We start from the raw sequence: 9389 nt of genomic DNA, 5'->3' as shown, positions 1-9389 counted from the left end.
AGATTGTAAGACACAGAATATAGAGTATCACAAATATGGCAATCCTTCTAACAGATCTGCTCTTTGAGCATGAATCAAATGATAATCAAAAACAAGGGCTTATCAATCAATTTTACTTCTGTATTTATTCATGGGGAAAATGAACAGAACAAGGCCAATCATAGACCTACCCATTCACAGATTTTTCTGAGTTCACAAGAAAATATTACGCCTCTATAGTGTTAAAGACATAGCTCATAGAGTAAAAATGTTTGCCGAATAATCACATTAGACACAATTGCTGCTTCTCTTTTATCTTCCAACAATTTAGCCGTCTTCCCAGAAGTAGTGATATTTTACCTTGGAAAGATACATCCCGAAAGTTGGGAGTTTTTTTTAATATGCAACAGCTGACCTGCCTTTCTCTTTTTTTTCCATTTTTTAAAATTTTTTGATATCATTTTACATTCCAACTACAGTTCTCCCATCCCTCACCTCCTCGCACCTTTCCTCACCTTCCCCCTAGCCCAAACCCAGTCCAGTCCTCACCATGGATAATGTTACCATGATAAGTAAACATAGTCTGGTACAACAGGTTAGGCCAGGGCACAGACCCTCACTCATGTATTAAAACTGAGCATTACATCCTACCATAGGGTGGACTGCAACAAGCTAGCTCATGTACCATCATGGTTCTACTGCCTCTGAGCATGGCATCTCACTCTAAAGAATGAGCTCCAACAAGATAGGTCATGTAAAAGTTTTATATTGTGGTCCTACTTTCAGAGGTCCCTTTGATAGTCAAAGCTTCACAACTCTCTCCCACATATGGAGGATCTAGTTTGGTCTCCTGGAGTCACCACAGTTGTAGGTCTGGGATCCATAAGTTTGGTTCAGCTGTCTCTCCATCAGGATCTTGTTCTCCCTTGCTCATATGTTTCCTCCTCCCTTTTTTATCTGGATTCCCAGAGTTTGGCCTATTTCTTGGTTGTGGACAACTGTGTCTGTTTCCATCAATTTCTAGATGACGGTTATATGATGACAGTTGGGATATTCATTCAGTTCAGGCATCATCGCTACTATTGCAAAGAGTCTTAGTTGGGGTCCTCCTTGTGGATTCTTGATAGTTACACTAGCCTTAGGTTTCTCCCTAAATCCATAATGGCTCTCTCTGTTAAGGTAACTTTTGCATTGCATTTTTCCCTGCATAGGCCAACTAATCCCCTCCTGTTATCAACCCCTGTCCCCTCCCTATTACCACCCCTCTGCCCACAGTTTGTCCTGTAGACACCATCTAGTTCATAGATGTATGGACTAATGTCACAGTCTTCAATTTTATTTCTTTGGTCCATATGTCTGTTTTTATGGCAATGCCAAGCTGTTTTTATTATATCACTTTATAGTAGAGATTAATGTCAGGTAGAGAGAGGTCACATGGTTTGCCTTTGGTTCTAGGAATTGTTGATATAAAACATGGCAGGAAATCCTTCATGGGTATGAGCAGCTTGATAGTGTAAGTCTTCATTTCCTAAATCCTGCTACCAGCTGTCAAGTGAGCAATATTTCTAGGTATGCAAATTTCTGGGGGCTAGAAGCTTCATTGCAATGGTATTATTTGTGTATCTGTTGTGTTAGATTAGACTTCAAAAATGTGTTTTATCAAAAATTTCCAAGCAAACACAACAATGAAGGGATTAGTATTAAAAGGATGCATCTAGGAAAATTGACTGTACTTAAGCATAGTTAAGTTAATCATATCCAGTTATCTTTTGGTGAATTGAAACGTGCCACCTGCTCACATCACCTTTTTTTATCTCCAATCCGAACCAATATTATGTTACTGGTTATGTTTAGACACAGTTTTCTAAAATCTATATATTTAAGGTACTGTAATTATTTAAATGCAACAAACTGATTTTTTCAAATAAATTTTCTTGTATCATTATTATCAAAGACTAGCCTTTCTAAGCACCTTTAACCCAATGACTGAATTGTAATCATCCATGCCAACCCAAGAGAATTTTTTCTTACTCTAGTCTGATATCTTTAAATTGTCATTAATTAATTAACACATAAACAATCAATTCTTCTCAGAGGATTTCAGTCAAATTATTTCTCTAGCATAAGGATTTATCCATTCTCACCCCCCCATCATTATTTGATCATCCTTACAGACACCCATGTTACTTTTATGCAGCCCAAGGGAATATCTTCAATTATATCTGTCCTTACATAGAATTTTTGACTTTTGATTATACTTCAACATGATTATATAAGATTTTTCAGTTATAAGATTATATACGTTTTTAGAATATTTACCTATTTTTATTTTATATGTGTGGATGATATGACTTTGTGTGTGTGTGTGTGTGTGTGTGTGTGTGTGTGTGTGTGGTGTGAAGGTCATGGATTTGAGAGCAAGGACAGATAGGGTTTGGAGCAGGGGGAAGGGAAGAGAACAAAGGGAAGGGTGTAAAGAAAGGGGGAAATGGGGAGGGGAAACTTAAAATTATTTTATAATTTAAATTTTATATATAATTAATATAAATATAGTTGTAATTGAAACTGAAAAAGAAAGAAAACTATAGAAAAGACTTACTAGGAGGGAAACATGCTTATCTATAATTTTGTATACAAACATTGGCATTTGCTAGCTCACATCTAATAAAGCCCTCTCTATGAATGTACCATTAGCAAATTCCTTAAACCTTAAAAAAATTAGTAAAGGCTTGGAGAAGTATAACCTTCTCAGTGTGTATAATATAACTTGCATGCATGCTTTCAAGGATGACTATTTTGTATGTACTCACAACTTGGTGGTAAGTAGCAGCTTTGTAATTGGGATTGCTCAACAAGTAAGAAATCATATTTGATACTGGAAACCTAGCTAACTACTCAATAGCAATGAAGTCATAGATATTATAATAGAACTTACAACCACTACTTTAGTAAACCAGCATAATACCTGACAATAATTTAAACATTTATTTTTGCCAATAGTTAGATGCAGTCATCATCAAGAAAAATTCTCTTTGCAAAAGAGAGTGACCACTACATAAAATATCCAAACAAATTACAGAATTGTAGAACCCAGTTCCAATGGTTACATCTAAAAAACACTATTACACTTAAGGCTCAGGGAAGACTATAGGCAGGAGAGAAAAATTTTATGAGCTAGAAGATCAAGGAATTTGCTTTTAGAATGTGTCTCACATTCATAGAAGTTATACACATAAAGTCTCACCAACATGACTGCCTAAACATGAGTTGCACAAGGTCAACAACAATAGACTTGCCAAGTACATAGGGAGAAGTCAGTGAGGCACCCATCCTATAAGACTTACAGGTAACTCAACAATGCTGGGAACAGGAGACATAGTCTTCTTAGGAAAGAGCAAACCACATATGTCATCATAATATTTTGCTGTTCACTTTGAATCTCATTTTATATTCATGGAGTAGCTTTCAAATATATCTAACCTCTTCTCTTGGATAACCAAGAAAAGAGGAATGAGGCAAGGTCCTCTGAACAGATGGGGAACACGGTGAGTGGTGGGGGGGAGCTGGGAGCTGGGAAGAAGAGAGGGGGGAGAAGAGGACGAGAGAGTAGGTTATGGGGGAACAGGAAGGTTGAGTGGGGGGTAGAATAGGGGGAAGAGAGAATCATAGGTTAGAAGACAGATCAGGCACCAGTGTGACCTCTAGTGATCTAAAGGGATGACACCAATTGGCAAGCTAAGCAATAGTGGATAGACCACCTCGAATGCCCATTCCTGATAATGAACTTGATGTCTAACCATCCTGGAGCCTTCATCCAGTGACTGATAGAAGCAGAGGCAAACACCCACAGTTAAACACTGAACTGAACCCAAGGAACCCAGTGACACAGAGAGAGGAGCAGTGAACACATTGGCAAAGAATGGACTGGCAAAACCAGCATTGACAGCTGATCTGAACAGAGTAGAGCTCTTGGACCCCAGACCGACAGCTGGGAGGCCAGCATGGGACTGATCCAGACCCCCTGAATGTGAGAGTCAGTGAGGAGACCTGGGCAACCTATGGGGCCCTAAGCAGTGGATCAGTGTTTATCCCTGGAATACAGACAGACAACGTGTGTCCATAACACAAAGAGGGGTGTTCTCTCAGCCTGGACTCTGAGGGGAGTGCCTTGACCCTGCCCTGAGTGAAATGACAGACTCTAGATATCCCCTATGTGGAAGGAAATGGCAATAGGGTGGGAGGCTGGGGGGGATGGTGGTGGGTGCGGGAGGAGGGGAGGGAGAGGGAACTGGGATTGACATGTAAAACAAGCTATTTAAAATTAAAATAATAAAAAAATTCTAAAAAAAGACAAATATATCTAATCTTCCTTCTGAAAGTTCCTGAAACTGTGTATTAAAGTCCAGTATGTACCAACCACAGTGAAATCATCAAACAAAATAAAACAAAAGACTCAGAAATTCTTTATCAGACTTGAGATGTATTCCTTAGTTTTCTGCATGAATCATTTACACTTACCTCAGTGTTGATTTCTGGATCAATATTAGTATTATTCTAAAATAAATATGTAGTGCTAAGCTTACAACTCTTCCATACCTAGTTCATATAAATAATTAATTAAATTCAGATATTATACAGTCAAAATTAAACATCTTGTTCATATTACCTAGACATGCATATATGAACTATAAATTATACCTTATTTAACACAATTACAGACCATACAAACATTCATATAGAGCTGTGGTTTTCAGCATCTGTGTATTGACCCCTTTGGGGGTCAATTATACCTTTCACAGGGGTCACCTAAGACTATCGCACAGATATTTACATTATGATTCATAAAAGCAGCAAAATTGCAAAAACTAAGTAGCAACAAAATAATTTTATATTTGGGAGTTGCCACAACCTGAGGAACTATATTAAAGTGTTGCAGCACTAGGAAAGGTGAGAACCACTGATGCAGAAAAAATATCCTTCACTAAAAACCAGTCTTTGATGATATTATAATATGAAGCAACCATGATATTTGTTTTATGTCTTTCTACTATTCCATGTACGTTCTTCAGTAAAAGTCAATTGAAGGAATTATCATTATTCATTACTTGATTTCCTAGAACTATCTGTAATCCAGGCCTAAACCTGAAAGTATCAATTATAATCTTATTCTGTTTTCATGGCTAATTTTTTATTCTTTAACATTTTATAACATTTAAAATGTATATGAATTCAGTCTCACTTGTGCATGTACATAAGCAAACACACAAAATCAAACTTAATGATATTTTCAACTAAGAATCACAAATTGTTAGAATGACAGTAGATTTTAAGCAGTCACCAGCATTAATTCTACGTGGGACAAAGTAGATAAACTGATGGTCACAGGTGCTTAGTGATTTATAACATCCCATAATTGGTTGATTGAAGTGTTGAGGAGAGACTATATTATAAATGATTTCAATGTTATTCACATCTAGATGCATAACATTGGTTTATAAATAATTGCTTTCAAATCACATGTATTTAATTTTGTTAGTTAGATGTCTGTCATTTACTGCAATATCAATGATAATTCTGTAAATATATAGAATCCAGCGAGAAATAAATTTAGTGATTTTTTTCTTATGAAATACCATCCAGTTTTATGTTAAAGAAAGATTACTATTGTGAGCTAATTTTGCAAGTATACAGGCCAAGGAAATCTATAATGACAAACCTTTGAAGCATGAGTGATGTGGAAGAGTTATGGATATTAATTCAGTCTTTGCATGTGGTGTTCAGTGAAATATTAAGTTTTAGAGTCTGTGTGGGAGTGTATCTAAATATAGTTGTTATTTTGCATTTTTATTTTGCAGTTTCTCAGACATATTCATGGCAGGGGAAAAAATAAAAATGCATCTGCCACAAAGGCATAATTCTCAATTGTGTGCTGTGAGGTAATATCTTCAGAGGCAAACCACAGCACAGTTACAAACAAGACACTGCTTGATTATCTTCTGATTCATTCTTCCCAACTTTTCTTTCCTCTGTTACAGTGAAGCGGGAAAGTCTACATTTTTTCAGAGATGTCAAATTCCATGAAGAAGTCTTGCAATCAACTTATTTGATTGATTTAAATGGATTGTTGGATCCCTTCAATTGATCCCTTCTCTGACACACTTGTCAGTTATATGTTGTGCTGCATGAGTGAAGAAGTTCAATTTGACCCGAGTATTTTGTTTTGTTAATATGCTTCTTTAACATTTAAAAATATTTAAAATTTTAAGATATCCATATATTATTTTCTTCATATTTTCTCATCCTCTTTCATAACTATGCTTTATATGCTCATTTTATTGCCTAATAATGAAATTTGGGATTGCAACCCCTGCTTAGATGAGCACATTACCCACTGAGATATTTTACAGTGTTACAGAGGTTTATGTTTCATTTTTTTTGTCCCTTTGGTTTGGGTTTTTTTTCTTGGTTTAAACCCATAGTTTTAAATTTTACTAAATAGCCATAGAGAGATGATGGAACTTATATACAATAATAAACAGGAAGAAAAAATTTGGAAGCTAATATTTGTAACAAAGTAATTTTGCCAGGTAGTAAGAGCTATGTAAATAGTTCAACCACATTTAATTCTGATATTATCAGTGGTAAAAATTCTTATGCTAAATAGTAATATTAAGAAGAAGAGAAAACTAGACCTGGGAGTCAACTGTTGGTCAGTCTCAGCCAAAGCTTATAGCCCAGCTTTCTCACAAAACTTTCACTATATTGTACTGCCATTATGTTAAAATATACTCAGTTACTCTGAGTAAATAGTCATGCTCCCATGACATTGATTAATATGCGTGAAAATTCTTAAGGGAATCTCAAACTGGAATCTATTTAATACTCTAGTTCTCATCATCTTTTTCAATAGGTGATCAAAAAGTTAATGGTTCATGAAGATAAAAAGACAGGTTTTCATTTCACCTGGATTATATCGCTCTGTGGCACTTGTTCCTAGCTTCTGCATTCAGTAGATTCCTGGGTTCTACTGTTTGGAGGTCAAATGGATGTTTGTCATTTCCTAGGGTTGTGGGCCATCTCAGCACATCTGGCTTCCTAGTGTTCTTAAGCTGTTGTCAAACTAAGATAAGGTGAAAATGCCAGTCGCTTGACAACTCACACTAGCCAAAATTTACACTTGTGCAAAATTCACAACATTCATATGGAAGCAGGGTGAATCCTGAGAATTTTATGCAGATTGCATAACAGGTGGGAATATATAGTTGAACACAGAAAAAGGAATGAAAATTTAGAAAACTTCTGTCTTTGTACAAATTGTCTGTCAGGTGATTCTCAGACGGAATGCATAGATAATCAGAAATTAAACTCAGGGGAAAAGTAAGTCTGAAGAACACTAGAGTTAGTCAACTTCTGAATAGGATAGTATCCTTGAAGTTTGCCTGGAAGTCAAGGAGATTCATCAGAATCATTTATGCTGTACATTTGTTATTCAATATAAAAAATATGAGACCAATTGTCCATGACTCATAGAGCATGACCAATGAAAGATGATATAGTTTGCCTTGACTCCTAGAAGGAGCTATTAATGGTAGATACATTTGTCAATAGAAATAAACACATGACAAAATCAGGAGACAGATAATTTGGAACATAATACTAAAATATATAGTAGAAAACATTCTAAATGAAACACCAAGAAGCTAAAACTCTTATCTGTAACAACTGAATATTTGGGAATTTTAAGTTATGGTCTCAGTGTTCTTTTCATCTACACATGTACAAAGAGTTGATGGTTATTTGATACACATGTTAGCCCACATATTTGATAGTTTATCTAGTTTTAAAATTTCATGTATGAGTTCAATGCAATCCCCATCAAAATCCCAGCACAATTCTTCACAGACCTTGAAAGAAGAAATCTCAACTTTATATGGAATAACAAAAAACCCAGGATAGCCAAGACAACACTGCTCAACAAAGCAATGTCTGGAGCCATCACCATCCTTGACTTCAAGCTCTATTATAGAGCTCTAGTCCGGAAAACAGCTTGGTATTGGCAAAAAATAGACAGGTAGACAAATAGAATCAAATTGAAAACCCTGAGATTAATCCACAAACCTATGAACACTTGATTTTCAAAAAAGAAGCCAAAATTATACAATGGAAAAAAGATAGCATCTTCAACAAATGGTTCTGGCATAACTGGATATTGGCATGTAGAAGACTGCAGATAGATCCACATCTAAAACCATGCCCAAAACTTAAGTCTAAATGGATCAAAGACTTCAACATAAATCCAGCCACGCTGAACCTCTTAAAAGAGAAATTAGAAGGTACCCTTGAACAAATTGGTACCGGAGACTGCTTCCTGAACATAACACCAGTAGCACAAACACTGAGATCGACAACTAATAAATGGGACCTCATGAAACTGCTTCTGTAAGGCAAAGGACACAGCCAGCAAGACAAAAAGGCACCCCACAGATTGGGAAAAGATATTCACTAACCCCACATCTGACAGAGGGCTTATCTCCAAAATTTACAAAGAACTCAAGAAGCAAGTCTCCAAAACACCAAAGGAACCAATTAAAAGTGGGGAAATGATCTAAATAGAGAATTCTCAATTGAAGAGCATAAAATGGCTGAGACACTTGAGAAAGTGCTCAACATCATTAGCCATTAGGGAAATGCAAATCAAAACAACTCTGAGATATCATCTTACTCCTGTCAGAATTTCAAAAATCAAAAAACATCAATGACAGTTTGTGCTGGAGAGGATGTGGAGAAAGGGGAACATTCCTCCACTGCTGATGGGAGTGCCAACGAGTACAGCCACTATGGAAATCAGTATGATGATTCCTCAGGAAAATGGGTCTGAGTCTACCACAAGATCCAGCAATTCCACTCTTAGGCATATACCCAAAAGAATATCCATTCACACAACAAGCTTGTCTGTTCCACTATGTTCATAGCAGCATTATATGTAATAACTAGATCCTGGAAGCAACCTAGATGCCCCACAACTGAAGAGTGGATAGAGAAAATGTGGTATATTTACACAATGTAGTAATACTCACCAGAGAAAAACAATGGAATCTTGAAATTTGCAGGCAAATTGATGGCACTAGAGGAAACCATCCTGAGTGAGGTAACCCAGACATAAAGGGACAAACATGTACTCACTCAAATATGGATTTTAGATATGGATCAGGGGAATGTCAGCCTACAATCCCAGTGCCAGTGAGTCTGGGAAATAAGGAGGTTCCCAAGAGAGATGCATGATACCCCAGAGAATGTGGAATGAGGCAAGATCTCCTGAGCAGATTGGGAACATCGGGAAAGGGGAGAGGGAACCAAGAAAAAGAGAGGTGGATAAGAGGAGGGGAGAAGAAGGCATGGGGTAGCAGGAA

This window comes from Mesocricetus auratus, unplaced genomic scaffold, assembly GCF_017639785.1.
Source record: "Mesocricetus auratus isolate SY011 unplaced genomic scaffold, BCM_Maur_2.0 Super-Scaffold_100004, whole genome shotgun sequence".
Classification (NCBI taxonomy): Eukaryota; Metazoa; Chordata; class Mammalia; order Rodentia; family Cricetidae; genus Mesocricetus; species Mesocricetus auratus.
Note: the sequence above shows the minus strand (reverse complement) of the source record.